General features: G+C 33.4%; 1 long non-coding RNA gene across 1 annotated transcript; it reads left to right on the plus strand.

Moving 5' to 3' along the window:
* The first annotated feature begins 7621 nt into the window (after nt 1–7621).
* Nucleotides 7622–15260, plus strand: LOC309660184. Its single transcript, XR_014263245.1, has 2 exons — nt 7622–10788; nt 11100–15260. It is a non-coding gene; the product is annotated as an uncharacterized lncRNA (long non-coding RNA).
* The last annotated feature ends 5444 nt before the right edge of the window (nt 15261–20704 follow it).

Genomic DNA, 20704 nt, shown 5'->3' on the forward strand with positions numbered 1-20704 from the left:
AATAATGTAGCTATCTAAGGGGATGATTAACAACATTTAAGAGTAAATGTCATGGCATTAACTAAACTATATCTTTTCGAAACTCTTTGAATGGCTGTGTTAATATTTACATGTTTATATTCATACATTTTAGTTATTTCTGTGCATAAAGTATGTGTGTGTATGTATGTGAGATAATTGGTCATTATGTTTTATGTATGAGACATCAGTCTAATGGTAAATGTTCTGGTACAAGTCCTTTGCTGGCCAGTTTTACTTTAACTTTCATGTATTGGTATGAATATTCATAATATGTAGCAATTTTACAAATGTGCTTGAGTAGGCAGCAATAATTGCTGCAATATGTTGAGAGCTAAATTAACTGAAGAAAACAAAAGTGGCAGAACTAATTAAAAACCTGGAACAGAATGAATGGGGATTTTTTTCCAGTGGCTTATAAAATGTTTTGTAGCCAATTCATTTGTGGAAAAAAAACCATATTCTAATTAAGAGATTATTTTTGTTCAGGATGCATTGAATATTTGTTATATTTTTACTAATTATTTTGTCATTAACAAACATACAAAAATAATTAATTGAAACAAAGATCTCTCTGATATGCCTGGAAAAATTCTGCTTTTAGGGAAGAATAATTAATAATTAATCAATAAGCATTTTTATTGTATACCTACCATGTATAAATAAATATAGTAAATGATGTGTGAGATTAACAACTAGCTAAAATACAATACTTGACCTAAGGAATAATACAATTTATTAGGAAAGATCTGATGCATACAAAAATAAATTTCAGTTAATCTGTTAGAAGTATCAAGTTCGATTTATGAAAGTGATGAGGTTGGATATTGAATCATAGAGAATATAAGGGGAAGATTTAGGAGGAAGCATATTTTATGGAGAGAACATATGAACATGGCACTGTGGTACAAATGCAGTGTGTTCACAGAAATCACATTCTTATTCTTCCTTGGTACCCAACAAGAGGAAACCACACTTCAGCCTCCTTGGCAGTTGACTGTATCCATATTACTGAGTTTTAGCCTGGGGAACATATCCAGGCCCTTGCATAAAACTGTCCTTCTACTTTCCTTCAAGTTCTTGCTGGAAGCAAAAGATTCAAAGCCGTAGAGACTGTGGAACCGTGTAATGGAAAGATCCTGATTGCATGATGCTTCTGCTTGGAAAACACCATTTAGTGAATATCCATGACAGACAGTTATATGAGTGAGACATAGTCTGTGTGTGTGTTAAACCTTTGATATTTGAGATTTAATCTGTTATAGCATCAGATGTTGTCCAACTCTAGTAAAGGGAACATATTCAATTTTACTCTAATTTGCACACATCATAGGTAAGATGGAGGAGTATAGTGAAAAAAGTAGGAAAATGGGAAAGCAGGTTGAAAGCTGATTATGAAGAGAACCAAATTCAGGAAAAGATAATTTTTGAATTTATTTTGCAGAGGACAAGATAAGGTGAGATGAGGTAGGATAAAATGAGATAAACAGAACTGGTGTAAGCAAGATTACTCTGGCAACAAAATAAATGATAGAAGATGAAGGAAGGGGAGATCACCAAGCAGATCACTGTTAGAAGAACTAACCTACTTTAATTCCACACAATGGAAGGATAGGTATAAAGTAATTTTAAGGGTAAAATTCACAGGCTTTTATAAAGGAACTTCGTAAGTTAGACAAAAAGAAAATCAGTCTGGCAAAGACTCAAGGCAGAACTTGAGAAAAAGGTAGAGAAGCTTGATGTAATAAATCACATTCAAGGTTGAAATCTAGTTTTGCTAAGGAATGGCCTAATGAAGACATTGACCTTTGATTCTCCCAGGCTCATTGTAGACTCTCAGAAATATTTTCATAGTGACAAAATTATGTCCATTGAATAGTCCAATGTCAATCTTGCTTCAGTGTTTTGTATAAAATAGCTATTGATAAATATTTGCCAATGAAAACTATCTTGTTTGCCTTTAAAAAAAAAAAATGTGTTAGGGTCATTTTTGGCCAGTTACTTGTGTATGATGAATAGGTAACATGTGGCCAGAATCTCAAGTGTAGGGTGACTAAGAGAATGACCCTGGCTAGAATACCATGCATGGGACATCTCTATTTTGAAAAATGGGCTTTTTCTGATGGGAACCATTGAATCTGGATAGAATGGAACATTTGAATTCTGATTATCTAAAGTCTGGTTTGAGTCAAAATCTTTAAATATTCATATAACTTAGCATTAAAAATATACCGTGTCTTTTGACAGTTCCCTATCAATCTCATCATCATGTGGTAGGAAATCTGCATAGAGAAAAGAATAAACAGAAATTAGGACAATAAAGATGTTCGTAAGAAACAATGGAAAATCTATTATTAGTTCTGTTTTCTGGTTTAATTGAAGATACTAGGACAGACAAGTTTTGTCTTCTAATTGGAATATATAATTCATTGACATACATTGTTATCTTTCTTATATTTGGATTTATGTCTACCGTCTTACGTTTTATTTTCCATTTGTCTCGACTTTTTGCATTCTTTCTCCGCTATGTTAACTCCTTTGGGATTAATCAAGATTTTTAAAACTCTTATTTTCCCCTCTACTAGTACTAATGTACACTCTTTACTTTTTGAGTGTTACCCTAGCAATGTGAATTCTTGACATATTAGATCCTCATTTAAATGAGGAAGTTTACCACTTTTCAGATAATATTATTACCTTAAAACATTTTACCCCCTCAACATTTATGTGATTGTTTTAATTAATTCTATATCTCTGTATATTTAAACTGTATACAACATTACTTGGTTTTAAGTGAATATTAACTGTGTAGTTACATCCCTGTTGCTCTTCATTTATTTCTACATTACTGTGTTTCCCTCTGGGACCATATTTCTTATGCCTGAAGCACTACTTTAATATATTTTTAAAACAGGTCTGCTAGAGCATTGCTCAACATTGTACTCTTCTACACTACAAGATTTATGAAGGGACAGGGTTCTTTCCTCTTTTGGGGAGAGACCAACATTTAACAGATTACAGGTGAATATTGAAAATTAAACAGGAAACATAATTGCTAGTACCTTACTTTTTTTCTTCAGTATTGTGTCTCCTCAAACAACCAAGAGCTCCTCTCTTATACCACTCTTGGTTGATAAACTTGTTTTTAATTTACTGATGAAAAGTTAAGCAACAAGAGGAAAAATAGTAGAAATAATTTAATCATAACTGTGCATTTACTAGCATCTACCCATAAAGGTAAAAATTTAACATAAAGGTGTTACACTTTGACCTTGGTTGTTCTTAGAGAATTCTTTGGCCTTCTTTGGATTGCTGTCATATAGAGAGGTGACTAAGTTTTAACATAGTATGGGTCTTGATCTTGGTCTGCTATAGAGAGGGACCTATTCCCAAGTCATGTAGGCCTTAGCAATGGCTTGAAGGCCAGATGAGTGACTGTAGTAGATGATGGCTGTGTAGAGTATACGAAGCTAACATTCTTGACATCGTTTTGTTCTTGGAAGCAAGCTATTTGCAGAGAAAATACATTCTGCTGATCCTTTCAGGAAAATTCTTCCTCTGAAGGGTTGGGAGTTGAAGAGTATAGAGGTTGAATTACATCCAGGTCCAGTGTTGTATTTCCTGGGGAAAAAAGTCTTTCTTTTATAATAAACTACATAGACAAATTAGGTAATTATCAGTAATAAAGGTAATACCTTAGACTATTTTTGCAACTTAGGCTGCAAAGGAATGGAGAGTCAACCAACGTTTGCCTTATTTCTCAGTTAATTCAGAACCTGACCAGTTACAGTTACAAAATATATATTATGTGTTGGTGGATACATATAACAGAGTGAAAAGGAGAACTAGTAAGGGATGAGATTCATTTTATTTGAAGTGTTAAGATAGGGGAAAAAGATTTTCAGAGGAAATTATGTCTTATTGCTATTTTATAAAATAAATAGGAGTTTTTAAGGAGGAAAAGGATAAATGTGGAAGAATTATGGCCGAAGAAATAAAAATATGAAACAGACCTAGATGAAATTTGGTGTTATGTGTATCTCAAGGCAGCTATGCCTTCTCTCTGCGAGAAAGTCCATTTTCTACCCCCATTCTCAAATCAGAAAGTGTATACTTTTTCAAAAAAAAATATTCAATGATTTTATTTCTGAAAAGTTTTTTTTTTCTTTTTTTTAATGGTAAGAAATCTCTTGTCCCCTTTTATATATACCTGAAGCACTTTCTCTTCTCATTTCTAACAGGACCTTTCTCCAAATGTCAGTTTACATTTGTCTTGTGTCTTGAACTTCATTCTCTGTATGGTCACTTTAGTCATTTAAATTATGCAGGAGTATCACTTTTCACAATACATACGTACAAACAGATAAGCCACCCTCTCCTTAGTCTGGCAACTTGTCTACCTCCCTGCTTACCCTCACACTCAAACACTTCTAGAAAGACTACTTTATACTTGCCGCCTCTACTTCCTCAGATACAGAAACTGGTCACTGCATTGTTTTTTTTATCTTTTTGTTCTATTAAATTGCTCTGCAAATATATCCAATATCATACCAGTAGCAAAATAAAAATGGAGATTTTCCTGTCCTTCTATAATTGTACTGTTCTAGAATTAAACACTATTAGCCATTTGTAGAACTTTATTTAATGTGTCTATTTCCTTTCCAGGTATCCTGCCCTTCTCCCTTCACTTGCTATGTTTTATATATATATATATATTTTTTTAATTTTTATTTATTATTTATTTATTATGTTTATTTTTGGCCGTGTTGGGTCTTCGTTTCTGTGTGAAGGCTTTCTCCAGTTGCGGCGAGTGGGGGCCACTCTTCATCGCAGTGCACGGGCCTCTCACTATCGCGGCCTCTCTTGTTGCGGAGCAGAGGCTCCAGACGCTCAGGCTCAGTAGTTGTGGCTCACGGGCCCAGTTGCTCTGCGGCATGTGGGATCTTCCCAGACCAGGGCTCGAACCCGTGTCCCCTGCATTGGCAGGCAGATTCTCAACCACTGCGCCACCAGGGAAGCCCTATATATTTTTTAAATAATAGTGTTCTCTTTTACAGCTTTTCAAATGCTGTAATTTTCAATATTCTATCTTTAGTCAATCTATATCCCCAATACCCATTCCACTTCACTCTTATAATGGTAACTACAACATAAGCCTTATGAATCAAAATCAATTTTAAGGCCTTTTATCTTTTGTGAATTTTGTGTCCATGAAATTAATTCAAATTCATATGGATATTTATGCTTGGATTTGTTGTATACATATCCAAAATTAAACTTGTTGTCTACCTGATTTGCCTTGCTTTTCCTACTTCTATATCTGTAAATGGCACAAATTTCTTACCTGTTATGACAACTTCATTCAAATAGTTTCTCTACACAAGGGGGAAGAGATATGGGGACATATGTATATGTATAACTGATTCACTTTGTTAGAAAGCAGAAACTAACACACCATTGTAAAGCAATTATACTCCAATAAAGATGTTAAAAAAAATAGTTTCTATATATAAAATATGTAGATATATAGTATTATAATGTGTGTGTGTATATATATAATGTGTAGATATATATATAATATAATTTTATATATATGTGTGTGTGTGTATATATATATATATATATAATGTGTATATAACACACACACACATATATCAGTAACACTTTGGGTCCATTCCTGTGTCTATATTTATTATGGAGAGATCAAGTACTATCAGGATGTACTGGTTCATTTTCACTCTATTCTCTCTTACCTTCCACAAACTCCATTCAGTACACACATGTTACTGTCGTATAGAAATTCTTGATATTGTTAGGGACAAGGAAATAGGAAAAGAATAAGCACATTGCATTAAAATATTCCCTGGTAATAGTGTTGTAATAAAGTTTATCTGTTGTTAGATATAGAAACGTAATGCAGAATAAAAGCAAAATTCTCATATTAACAGTCACATTGTCTTACATTGTGTAATAGTTTTAATTGATGCTCTTGAGACTGAAAAACAAATACTGCCTTTTAACTGTAACTAAAATAATTTAGTTGTGTTTGCAAGTTAATTTTCCTTTTTTCTTATAATTTGAAATAGTCCATTAGAATAAGAACTTCCAATTGAGGAAAGGAATGTACACATTGTCCATTGGAATACAGTTGCACATTCAGCCATCTCTAGACATAAAATGCTGGAAAATGAAGATCTAAGAACCTCATAGACATTAGACCTATCACCTTCCAGAATGCTGTAAAATTTAGTCAGTCATTATGTTTATTATTATTTTATGTTCTCTTGCAATAATGTAAGCTCTATGACTTTGAGAATTTCTGTTTTGTTCTCTGATGTAAAACTGCTGTTTTACAGAACAGTGGTGGATACGTAGCATATGTGTAACTTTTTCGAAAATTATTCGGTTATTGCAAACTGTACTTTTTAAATAGTTTGTTGATAAAAAAGGATAATTTACAAAGTAGACATAAATTTTTCTTAAATATATCTCAGGATTTTTCATTTACAGTTATTTAATGTTAAGACTCATTCTGACAATCTTATTTTAAATTTTCCATTTTACCATCTAAACAGAAATTTACAAATGTTAAATCAACCATTCGTGTATCGGTCCACACTTCATTTTTATCTATATGTGTGTATTGCTAATTCAAAAAAGCTAAAACCATCAGTGGTATTCTATGAAAATAGAAATTCTATTACTAAAGCAGCTTGAAGTCCATGATTCTAAAAAAAACTGAATTTTCAAGACATGTGTTACCTTCAAACTTGGGAGAATCTGTCTTTTAATCTCAAGCGGAACAGCATGGTGAAAAGATACTAAAGAAAGAGTCACTAGATGATTATTTTACTGTATACTTCAGAGACTTTAACAAGGAAACAGCTTAGAGTTTGGTTAGCACTTACACAGCAAGGATTATTTAAAAATATAAAATAACATAAATTCCTTTATAATTAGATGGACTGAAATATATCAGTTTTTAGTAACTTCTTTAGTTATTAAAAACTAGACACCAAAATTTATCATTAGCTATACAACCATATATAAGAACAATAACTATGTCATAGTGATGTGTACAAATTTCAAAATTTTTATTTTGAATATACCTTAATATATGTGAGTGTGCACACACACAGGTAGGTACTTATTTTCTTCCTTTAAAATTTATTCTATGTTTTGGAAAAGTTTTAGGTTCACAGAAAATTTGAGCAGAATGTAAAGAGAATTCCCATGTACTTTCTGTTCCCCTCTTCACATACACAGCCTCTCCCACTATCAACATCCTGCACCAGAGTGGTACACTTGTTACAATCCATGAACCTACATTAACACATCTTTTTCACCTGAAGTCAGTAGTTACGTTAGGGTTCACTTTTGGTGTTGTACATTCTGTGGGTTTTGATAAATGTATTGACATTATCCATCATTATAGTAGAATAGTTTCACTGCCCTAAATCCTCTGTGCTTCCGTCTATTTATCTCTCCCTCCTCCCAACCCCTGGCAACCACTGATCTTTTTATGGTCTCCATAGTTTTATCTTTTTCAGAATGCCATGGAGTTGGAATCACACAATATGTAGTTGTGAGTTGGAATCACACAATATGTAGAATTTTCAGATTTGCTTCCTTCACTTAGTAACATGTGTTTAAGTTTTCACCATGTCTTATCATGGCTTGATAACTCCTTTCTTTTTAGCACTGAATAATGTTCTGGTGTCTGGACATGTCACAGTTTACTTATTCATTCACCTACTGAAGGACATCTCGTTTGCTTCCAAGTTTTAACAATTCTGAATAAAGCTGTTATACACATCCGTGTGTAGATTTAAGTTGCAACCCTTTTGTGTAAATATCACAGAGTGCAGTTGCTGGATTATATGATCACGAGCATGTTTAGTTTGGTAAGACTTCCAAACTGTCTTCCAAAGTGACTTTACCATTTTGAGTCCTTACCAGCAATGAATGAGAGCTTTTGTTGCTCCAAATCCTTGCCAACGTTTGATGATGTCAGTGATTTGGATTTTGGCTATTTTAATAGACGTGTAATGGTGTCTTATTTCTGTTTTAATTTGCATTTCCTAGTGACATATGATGTGAAGTATCTTTTTATATGCTTAGTTGCCATTTAGATAGATAGATAGGTAGGTAGATGATAGATAGATAGGTAGATGTATATGTATATCTTCTATAGTGAGGTAGGTCTGTTCATGTCTTTTACCCACTTTTTAATAAGGTCATTCATTTTCTTATGGTTGATTTTTAAGAGTTCTTTGTATATTTTGGGTAACAATCCTTTACTACTTATGTCTTTTGAATGTATTTTCTTGTAGTATGTGGTTTGTCTTCTCCTTCTCTTTGTCTTTCACAGAGCAAAAAATTTTCATTTTAATAAAGTCCAACCTATTAATTCTTTCATTCATGGATAACACCTTTGAGGTTGTAACTAAAAGTTATCATCATGCTCAAGATTGTTTATATTTTCTTCTGTGTGTTATTTTCTAGGAGTTTTATAGTTTTGTGTTATACAGTTAGGTCTGTGATCCATTTTGAGTTAATTTTTGAGGAGAATGTAAAGTCTGTGTTTAGACTCTGTTTATATTGACCATTTCTTTATTGAGAAGAAATACATAAATTAATAGATTTTAAATAGTCTTTAAGACAGTAACTGCTTAATTTAGGGGAAACATTTTTAGTCAAATAAAGTCCTGGCATGTAGGGTGGCTGTAGTAGAAAACTAAATAAAACTTCCTTGTTTAACTGTTTTGCCACATGTTATATTTATACAGAATGATCTACAATATTGAAAATGAGCATTTGGGACAAATGTTTAATAAACCAACACACTGTCAAAGTAAAAATTATAATGTTATTTGATTAAATTCTAATCTTTTAAAGTGACATTTATATAAGTGACTAAATAAAAAGATAGTATTTTCATGTGACTTTAAGGCCTAGCAATTGTTTTACTTTGTTAGGGCTGCCATGACCAAGTATCACACAGTGGGTGACTTAAGTAACCAAAATTTATTTTCTCACTATTTTGGAGGCTAGAAATCTCAGATTAAGGTGTTGGCAGGATTGTTTCCTTCTGAGGACTGTGATAAAAATTTTGTTCCATGCCTCTCCTTAGCTTCTGGTGGTTTTCTGACAGTTTTTGGTATTCCTTGGCTTCTGCTACATCAGATCAGTCTATGCCTTCATCTTCACATGGCATTGTGTGAAGCCTAATGTCCCCTTTTTATAAAGACACCATGTACACAGGATTAAAGTCACATCCTAATCCTGTATGACCTCATCTTTACTTAGCTAACCATATCTGCAGCAACCCAATGCCTAAGTAAGTTCCCATTCTGGGGTATAGGACTTCAACATCTTGAATTTTTGAAGGACACAATTCAACTCATTGTGACAATAAGGACAACTTTGCCCCAGATACTCTCCTTACAAATCCCTGTGTAAAGTTGTGGTTAGAATATGAAATGGGGCTAAAACATATCTTGTGAAAATGATAAACTGAAAAGGTCTGCGGTTCATCACATTACTTCTTTAAGGAGAAAATAAAGATGTTAAGGCATTAAAGAGCAAAAAATAAAAAATACTTTGTTTCATTCAATTGAATATATTTCTTTTAAAATTAATAGTGTATTTAAAATATATTGTGTCAGTGTACCACCTGAAAACCGAAGAGTGCTGAAGAGTTTGTATTTCTTGCTGATAATAGCCAATGATAATAAGTATTAAAAAAGCAATATAGGGGAAATGGTGCTTTGTGCTAGAAGTGAAAGAGGAATAATGCAGAGGACTTTTGTAGACAGAGTTGAATTAAGAATGTCTCCCAGGAAAGTAGTTTCAACCTCAAAGTGAAGGAAGAAACTAGCAATTGAATGAAAATGACATTTTATCCCAGATATCTACTGCTAAATGATGGCTCAGTTTTTATAGAGAAAGAGTACAAATCATCAAAACAGTTATCAAAAGTGGCTGCTGGAATAGAACTTAATAAAAGTAGAGTGAAAGAGGAATTTGGAAAGAGAAACTTAATGTCTCAAAATTCTACAAAGTTAATGTAATGACTATTAAGTAAGATATTATTATCACATTTAAATTCAACATTAAGAAATTTGATTTTCCAGTTAAATTTAGTAATCTGCAGTTAGGTACCTTGTCTAAGTTTTCTTGAATTCACTACTTGCAAGTCTATCTAAAACCATTTCTGAAAACAGAATTAAACTTTTCAAAAAGTTGTTTTTATTTTAGAGTAATATTTCAATATGTAAAAACATTTAATATAAATGTTTTATTGTTTATTTTATTTGTATTTACAGTTTCTAGGTAAATTATTTGCTCTATATTCTCTCCATATCAAATATATTCAAACACAGTACAGTATTTCCATAAAATTAAAAATGCTGGTGAAAAATGTGTCTATTTTTATAGTCTATTCATTCAGCATTGTTGTTTATTCATATTCATTTATATGTTATTTTCCTGCATTTTCTGCGGTGGTTATCATGTCTCAAACCAACAGCTTCCAAAATTAATACTGAGTCCAATTCTTTTTTGTGGACTTAGGTGGAATTGATTATCAACCCCTTCAATACTCAGGGGTTTTTTTCCTGAATAAAATGCACATAAGCAAAATATTTAATGCCTCTGCATATAGGGCTAAATAAAGAATAGACGCTTAAGAAGTTTATAAGATAAATGAGTGTGGCATGGAATGAATTAAGAATTTTAAGAATTAAGAAATAAGAGAGGGCTTCCCTGGTGGCGCAGTGGTTGAGAGTCTGCCTGCTAATGCAGGGGACACTGCTAATGCAGGGGACACGGGTTCGAGCCCTGGTCTGGGAGGATCCCACGTGCCGCGGAGCAACTGGGCCCGTGAGCCACAACTACTGAGCCTGCGCGTCTGGAGCCTATGCTCCGCAACAAGTGAGGCACACTGCGATGAAGAGTGGCCCCCACTTGCCGCAACTAGAGAAAGCCCTAGCGCAGAAACGAAGACCCAACATAGCAATCAATCAATCAATCAATCAATAAATCTTTAAAAAAAAAAAAGAAATAAGAGCAAATGGAAGAATGAATGTAGGAATCAGTGAATAACATATACAAGGCCACCCAACCACAAATTATGAATATTTTCATGTGGATCTACCAATTTTTATCGACTGGAATCATTACAGTGTATACTAATGAGGTGATTTTTAGTGTGTGTATTGTTTAATTACTCAGAATATTACTCTTGAAGAAGTTAACATAAAGGATAATATCAGGAGAGCAAGACCATTTTCAAATATGAAAACTCAGAGATCATTGTGATCTATCCCTCACTCAAAATATGAAAAAGAAAATTATACAGGAACGAGTTTATTTTATTTGAAAGATAAAAAAGATTTATATTTAATTAGCTTTTTGAATCACACCTAAGCAAATGTTTGATTCTTGCCTAAGATCAAGTCTCCAGTTTTTTTAATTCTTCCTAATACTTTCCGTTTTGTAAACTTTTCAACAAGTAGACACACATTATAAAATGTGTTGTAATTCAGATTCTTTACAGCTTGATAGAGCCATCCTTTCTAAACAACTTCAAAGGTGAATTATTAGAGATTTACATATTTCAATGGTATCTGATGCATATTTCAGTAAAAATTATATGGCCCTTTTATTTTGTCTGATATAACTGTTTGTTTGGGTTTTTTTTGTATATTGTGGATGACTTCTAGTTTAATTTTTGAGCAAATGCCTTTTATTTCCTGGTTGTTTTTCTTTCTTATTTCTGCTTTACTTGTTTATTTTTCAAATTTTATCTTGATAACTTACCTGAAAAAAATCACACTTGAATAAAATGTTATTTAATTGGTAAATGAAATATGAAGTTTCCTAATTGCCTTATGCAAAACAATGTTTACAAACAAATTTCATAGTTTTCATTAAGAAATAGCCACTTTTCTTTTTTGGTTCATTTTTACAGTATTACTTATAGTTAATGGTTTTATGATGTGTGGATTACAGAACCTTCTTAATTCCTTAAATATTGCCCTTCATAGTATTTATTTATTTATTTATTTATTTATTTCCCTGAAAAGAAATCAACCTGATGTTGGAGAGATAGCTCTATGGGAAAAAAAAGGGAAACCCTAAGTTTTATCACGTGACAATTTTTAATGTTTATTTTTTTTTATTCTGGGAAATAACATTCAACTGGAAAACATTAGTGAGTAAAAGAAGAAATAGAAGCAGAAAAACACCAGAATGCAGAATTTTATTATCTAATGTTAGAATAATTAAGGACATGTGTAACCATGTTGTTAATGATTTTGAAGATTTTTTAATACTTTGAATCCTACTGTAAAGACTTTTTCCATTATATACTATTTGTTTTATTAAATCATGATGATATTACTGATTTCATTTTAATTCTTATTATTCACAATAGACAAATTATACCCTTGAGTGGTCAAAATGATGTTATAATATTAAATCATTTAGAGATAATTTTAAATCACCAAATTTTATATATGTAACCAATATTAAGTATTAAGTTCCATAGGCAAAGTTAGATTTTTACTTGCGCAAAATGTGGAATGTTAGTGAATTAGAAAATTATCTTATTATGAAAAATATAATGATGGTTTCAAGAAAAGAAGTATATTAATGGCAATTCAAGCATTTTATTTTTTACAATTTTTACGAGTAATGACTCTAAGGCTCTCTTTCAAGTATGAGTATATTTATAATAGACTATTTGTATGAAAATTATTTTCCCTATTCTGATGTTTCCTGAATGATATTTCAATGGCTTGGCTGAGTCAAATATAAACTCAAAAATATTTATCTATATCTCTTCCTACTTATGTTTATGTTGCCTTAGGCTAGAATTTGTCAGTGTTGTTGTGAGTCAGAGACAACTAAGTGAACTCTAATAAAGGTGTTCCCCTTTATATGGTAAGAGAACTCTTTAGCTGTAAATATAACCACCAAAGATTAGAAATATATAGTATTCAGTCTGTCTTCATGAGATCTGGCCTGTGACTAAGTTCTAGCAAATGAGAAGTGATAGAAAGTGTCACAAGGAAATTTCTAAGAACACTCCATGAAAGACAGTTCAAATGAAGACTTTATTTTCCTTTCTTCCTATTGCCTGGAGCTGTGGACATCTTTAATGAGGGATGAATTGTTGAGCACAAAGGAACCTCAGTCTCTAAAGGCTTCTGGACTTAGACACTTTATCACCATTAGGCTGTCTAGGTCTTCCCTATTATGAGGGAAAAATAACTCTGTCTTGTTGATGTCACATATTTTAGATATATGCAACTGAGGAAAAAACCTAACTTTAGCTTCTACACACTTGGAGTACACAATCTTTGTTATAGTTTACTATAATATATCTAACAAATATAATAGTAATCTCTGTTTCTAATTTATAAAAAAATGTTAACAATTAGAATCTTAGATGAAACAATCATGGCAGATACTGGATAGTGGATACGGGGTATTTCTATTAATGGCTCTTCTCTATAGATAGCCTCAGGGTACTTCACCATTCCTGCCTATACTTTTATAAACCATCTCTTCATTAAGGTATTTTAAATTACTCCTTCTGAGTATACTGCCTGTTTCTTATCAGATACTTGTCTAGCACACATGGATAACCTCTATGCCAGGAGCAAATGGAACACTGATAGTGGCAGCATTGATACAAAAAACATCACTACTGTTGGCATGGAATGGAGTGTAGGTGGAGGCAAGGAGTTAAAAGCAGTAGTTGTGGCAGTTATAAACATTCTACATGGTCTAGCTTATTTTAACTTTCCTAAAGGGAGTGGAAGAGAATCAGTATAAAGGCCTTGAATACAAAATTTAGAACACATATGAAAAATCAGAAAACTTGTTAATTGCAGCTATGAACCAAACCAAGAGACTTATTTTCAGCGATGCAGAATTGAAAGTCCATTAAACTCACATTTGAAGATAAATAGGGGAAAGAGTAGAATACTGAGATATTGGATAAAAACATTTGGGCAGACACAGATGAAGGTGATAATTTTGATCTCCAAAATAACTCAGTGTTTCTTGTCTTAGAAATAGTTTACCCTTCTCTGTCTGAGGAAATTGACTTTCTCTTCATAAAATCCTTCCAGTGACTTCACAAGAGAGAGTTTCTTCATGAGGAGTTGCTTAGTCTACTCAAAATTCACAACTATAACTATTCATTCTGCCGTCGGCCTTTAAGACCTTTAAGAATTGGAACCCCAGCATAGCCCAAATGGAAAAGTACAATAAGTGGTCTGGGACAAAGTAGACTACACACTAAAAGAATAACATGGCCTTGCCAATTTGTACCAGCAGGAGTTACGGGAACATATATGGGGGTGGGCTAAGAGATGTTTGACCAAAGAGGACAAAATATGAGACTAGGCAGGCTGAATGTATTGATATGGATACACCAGATCAGGATTAGGGATGGGTTTAAGCAGCAGGTAATTGTGTGAACTAAGTTGGTTAATTACATCCTGAACTCCAATATGACCTTTAGTCAATGAGAAAGATACTATAAAATATTTCTGGAGTACTGAAGAAGAAATCCAAAGACTCAGGGAGAATAGAAATTTTATAGTGGTCATTTATGAGTAATCTGTGGACATCTGTGTGCCCTTTTCCGTAGGTGCTCTAATTTTTACACTGTGGGTCCATGTACAAACTGACCGTGGTGGCAAAGACAGAGGCAGTTCATTAGCACTAAAACATGGATTTCTCCTTGCCATGAATGATCTGTTTACCGTCACTAATAAGTGCCTAAACTACTAACATCCAGCCACAATAGAGGATCTTTCCTCAGGGGTAATAGCCAGCCACCTGCAAGAAAGCTGAATATATTGGACTATTTTATCATGAAGGGAGTACAGGTTTGTTCTCATGGGTTTAGATATATTCTGAATATTAAATCCCCTTCCTGTCTGCAATGCTTCGGCCGTCATCATCATTCATGATCTTACAAAGAGCTTTATCCATCAACATGTAATCCCATAGAATATCTCTGCTTAGTTATGGTAAAGTGAGTACAACAATGGGGTCAACCTGTACAGGATTCATTAGTTTGAACACATAGTTAGAAGAAGCAGGTTTAATAGAATAATGGAATACACTAAAGACTTAGTAATAGGACCCATGCCTAATAGGTTAGATGTGATGACATCTACTCCTTAGCCAAACAACATGGGTCCAAGAACCAGGCAGAAGACAGAGATGTGGTCCCTTTCACTGTTACAACTAATTATCTACTTAAGATATTTTTCTTCCAAATTCTGAATCAAATTGATTGGACTATTTGGATGTTTTGGTGCTCAATGAACAACTATTTCCCTTAGGAAAAGTTTCATATCTCCAATGGTTTGGAAACTGATGCTGACTCCTCACTCACTCACTAACATTTTTGAAATCTCATACCACTGAACCAACAGGCAGAAAAAGGGGTCATTGTACTTACTAGTCCTGCAAGCTGGACCAGAGCATTTGGAGGCTGTTCATACCACCATCCCCACCCCCCCCCACCTTGAAATGTGTGCTCTGCTTGTCTTCCCCAAGCTGGAAGCTACCCAAAGACACAGCTTTGAGATAATGGTAATATGGTGTTGAGACCATCTGGACTGTGTACATGATTGAACCCAGTTAAAGCGTCTGTATTAACTTTTAAGATTTGGTGGGTAGCTGCAAAATTACTGGTCTTGCAGCTGCCCAAGACAAGCCTTGAAAGTTCCCTTGCTTCTTGAAGCCGCCACCTACCAATCTAGAGTGGGCTGCCTCTTTCTTAGTTCTCTCCCTGCCTTTCATGTACAGGGCAGGTTTCAGATTACACAAGGGAAGCTCCTGAAGAGGTTACAAAATGGGAGCAAAGAGGACCAGTAGGAATCCACTAGAATTCTTAATATTCCTTTGCTCAGTAGACTTGGCCAATGGAAAATTACTTCTATTAAGGCAGTAATGAATTAGACCTAGATAATTCAGAAAAACATAATTTTTGGTCACCCTCGCCTCAAGAAATAACCCATTTTATCAGGTTTCCAGCAAAGAATTTAAAAAACGGATAGATGGTTAAAAAAAATAAAACTATAGTTATCAAATTAAGTCAGGTTAAGCTACAGATGTGTGGTTATGAGGAGTGGAAGAGTTAAAAACGCCAGCTGTATTTTAAGTTAATTGTCTTTGTTCTTACTTTTCCCAAAGATTTAGAAGTCTTTGGAAACATGACAAAATTGTATCAGCTTCACAAGGATAAGTAAGCTATGGTGCTTTATGCATCCTATTTTGAATATAGACACATATACAATATATTATATATAACATATATTTCTATAAACAGATGATATATAGCACAAATGTATGTGTATATATATATATATATTCCATATATATTTATATAATATTTTAGTTCAATGTTTAACCTAAACTCTAAAATACAACAATAAAATGAGGGCTCTGGCTACCTGATTTTCTTTCTTCACTAAGAAATGTTTTATAACATGCACTTTAGGTAAAAAGTATAATACTAAGAGAGGTTTTAACCACAAGAATAAAACAACATATATACACTATTATATTTTACTGAAATTAAAATAAAACTGTTAAAACAATATTTATCAAAGTTCTCTTAAGTTCAAATGAATAAGGTTTTCATCTAAATGCCAACTCTGAATTTTTTATATTTCTATCTATAGTATTATGTTAAGAAAACTTTTGAAATTACAACTAGGCTTATCATCAAAATATGAAAATTAGTCGTAGGTGATGGAGAAAGCAAAGGTATTTACATTTTTACAGGTATTTTTGATTCCTGTCTTTAAATTTATTTAAATATTCATAGTTATGTGATATTTTTTACCCAAAACTGAATCTAAGTATAAATATCCTAATGTACAAACAGATCTGAATATACTTTCTGTTGTCCCAAATAGTGGGAACAACAGAAATGGCTTAAACAACTTTCAAATAAAACATATTAAAGATACAATAGGGGGTTAAAAGGTAAAAAAGGTTAAAAATTTAAAAAAATAAACAACAAAACCTCATCAATGAGTCCAGAAATTGGATTTGAAACCTAAGCATATTTCCCATAATCTAAGAGCCACAGGGAAGTTCTCAGTGGGTATATATAGAGAGTACATGCGCTGAGATCAAAAACATACTTTTAGTAAATGAATGTATGTCAGTTTCCCAATATTTAAAAGCACTGTTTCTTTGTAGCCAAAAAGTGAATTCATTAAAAAAATGATACAAGATAAAGGAGTGAAAAAATTTGAAGAACTCATGTGTGAAATTGTATGTTTTTTATTCCAGTGTTTCTTGCAGTTAAAGCACAAAAATTATTTAAAAAGGAACGTCATATTTTGTTTTACATGTTTGTTCGTCTTTTTATTAAAAACAAGTTAATTCATTTTAAACACAGATTTATTCTTCAACCGAATATATAGAAATATGTCATTTATCCTGTGATTCTTTTGTAAGTGATTTTGGATATTACAGTAGATAGTAACTTTCCATTATTTTAAGTAATTCTTATTGAAATATAACATTAATACAGAAGCTGAACAAAAATCATAAATACACAGGTGGATGGATTTTTATAAAGTGAATTCTCTATATAACCAGCAGTTCGTTCATGAAATAACACATCATGAGCTCCCAGAAGCCACTCCCAGGCTCCCTCCCAATCACTAACAATTCTCCACCAAGATAATAACCTCCCTGATGTTTAACACCATAAATAGCTTGGTCTGTTTTTGTATGTTGTACAAATGGAATTTTACCGTATATATTCTTTTGTGTCTGGCATCTTTTACTCAAACTTGTTTGTGAGATGCATCCAAACAATATTTATTTTATCTCCTTATTATGATATACTTCTTTATATAAATCTACAAAAACATATATAAATATGCGAATATGTATACATATATAAATACACACACACAATCACACTTAATGGGTTTTTTTAAGTTTTTATCTATTTCAAGCAGTGCTGCTACAACACATACTGGGGAATGGAATTGTCGAATACTTAGTTCTAGTAGAGGATGCCAAAGAGTTTTCCAAACCAGTTGGACTGACTTAAACTACCATCATCAGCATATAAGACTTCCAATCTGATATCAATATTATCAGTCTTTTCCATTTCATCTATTTTAGTGGTGGTATACTGAAATTTAATTTTATTTTGCAGGTTCCTGCTGACTAAAATGTTGAGTACTTTTTCACATGTTTATTAGCTGACTCATTTTATAAGAATCTCTTCCAGTGTTTACATGTTTTGATCTATTGGGTTGTCTGTTTTGCTTTGAATTGTGTCCCACAGAAATTCATATGTTGAAGACCTAACTCCTAGTACCTCAGAATGTGTCCTTGTTTGGAAACAGGATTCTTGCAGATATAATTCGGTGAGATGAGGTCCTACTGGTTTAGGGTGGACCTTAATCTAATATGCCTGCTGTCCTTATAAAAAGAGGGAAATTTGGACATACATACAAGGGAAAATTGTCATGTGAAGATGAAGATTGACAGCAAAGCATCAGAAGCTAGGAGAATGATATGGAACAGAATTCTCCCTCACAGCCCTTAGGAAGAATCAGCCCTACTGACACCTAGATCTAGGATTTCTAGCCTCCAGAACTGAGACGATATTTTTCTGTTATTTAGGCTATCAGTTTATGTTACTTTGTTTCAGCAGCCCTAGCAAATTAATACACTGTCTCATTGATTTGAAAGAGTACAATATATACTCTGGGTTTTAGTTGTCAGTAATACGAACCGTAAGTTAACTTGCCTATTCATTCTCTTAATATCTTTTGATGAATAAAAGTTGGTTAGATTAATGTAGGTCAAATTATATTTTTTAGCCCATATAATGCATATTTCCTTATATTTCCTTACCTCAGTATCATGAAGATCTTAAATATCAAGGTATATTTTCTTCTAGATAATATGTTATATCTTTAAATCTACAGTGCACCTAGAATTGATTTTTGTGAATGCAGTGAGTAATTAGGTATACATTATCCAGGTTATGAAAGTGATCTTATTTATTTTATATACTTCTCTAATTCAGAATACTCTTCATTACATTTTACTATATTGAAAATTTGGTATGTATGCATCTATTTCAGTGCCTTAAAATATTTTGAAAGCAATATTTTGCTAATGGTTAATGAACTTTTTTTTTTTGGCCACGCCACAGGGCACGTGAGATCTTATTTCCCCGATTAGGGGTCGAACCCGTGCCCCCTGCATTGGAAGCACAGAGTCTTAACCACTGGACCACCAGGGAAGTCCCAGACTTTCTCTTAAGGATGAAATATTTAAAAGGATCTTTGAAATAACTTACACTTGTTTGTTATAAAATAGTTACATACAGGTGCATTTGTCATTTTAGTTTGGCAAAGTCATTCAGTTTGAGAAGCAACAAACATTATTAGGTGCCTTTAGTTTGCTAGGTACTTTAACCAATGTTACTTTCATTTAATACTCAGAAATGTTTATATCTGATATTTTGATAGGCACCAAGTTTTATATTTTTTTAAAGATATTTTTGATGTGGACCATTGCACCCCCTGCATTGGAAGGTGAATTCCCAACCACTGGACCACCAGGGAAGTCCCAAGTTTTATATTTTTAAGTGACTAAATCTGATAGAATGAAACAGGTTTACTAAAACAGGTCAAAAGATAATACAGGAGATAAGGTATAAAACTAAAGCACGAGGAATGCTCATCATTTACACCTGATAATGTACACCCAAGGGCTGAGAATCTTGCATCTCCTTCAAATTCAAACTGCACACTTTGTTTTTGTTTTTGTTGCTGTTGTTGTTTAAGGTTTTTAATAAGCTAACCCCAGGAGTCTGGTGGGTCTGCCCTGCACTGGACAGTGCGTGCCACCAGTCTGTGTCAAGCTGGGACCCAGCATCGCCAGCCATCTCTGCCACATCTGGGCTCCTCCTGCGCTGTCCCTTCTCAGCATGTAGTTAACTTACTTGACAGTGTAGGCAAGGCTGCAAACTCAACGATAACAAACAAGGTCACCAGGGCGCCTTCCAGGACCTTGGTGCAGATTGGCCTGCTTTAGCCCAGCAAGGTTAGGCCCACCCAACCACCTGGAAGAGCTGAAGCCCCTTCTGGCCATGGTGTGTGTCCCTGTCTGTCTGGAACCGTGTCTTGGAAGGGGAAAGTCTGGGGTCTGCTGCTGAATTCGTCTTGTGCATTATGTTTTTAATTTCCTACCTGACTTCAGCAATAATTCACAAAAGACTTTGTCTTTTAGTTAAACATTAAACTTTGTGCTGCCGGTTGTCTTTTGCTGAAGTCCCACGTTTCTGTACTGCGCAGACAGGATGGTGGAGATGGACTAGGCTAGGTTGTCTGTGGGGAAATCCATGATGAAAAGACTCAGCTTTGTATTGCACTTAAATTTTCCACTGAGAGTTGTATAAATACTAGGAGGTTTACAAGAAAATTCTCTGGAAAAAAATTAGTTGTCCATGATAATAGCTACTTTCACAAGGAGTCATCTCAGGACTTAGACGCATATACAGTAGTCCTTTGGTATGTGCCAAGGATTGGTTCCAAAACCCCACAGAATCAGGGGATGCTCAAGTTCCTTATTTAAAACGGGGTAGTGTTTGCATATAACCTAT

Source organism: Balaenoptera physalus, assembly GCF_965194825.1.
Source record: "Balaenoptera physalus genome assembly, chromosome: 4".
Classification (NCBI taxonomy): Eukaryota; Metazoa; Chordata; class Mammalia; order Artiodactyla; family Balaenopteridae; genus Balaenoptera; species Balaenoptera physalus.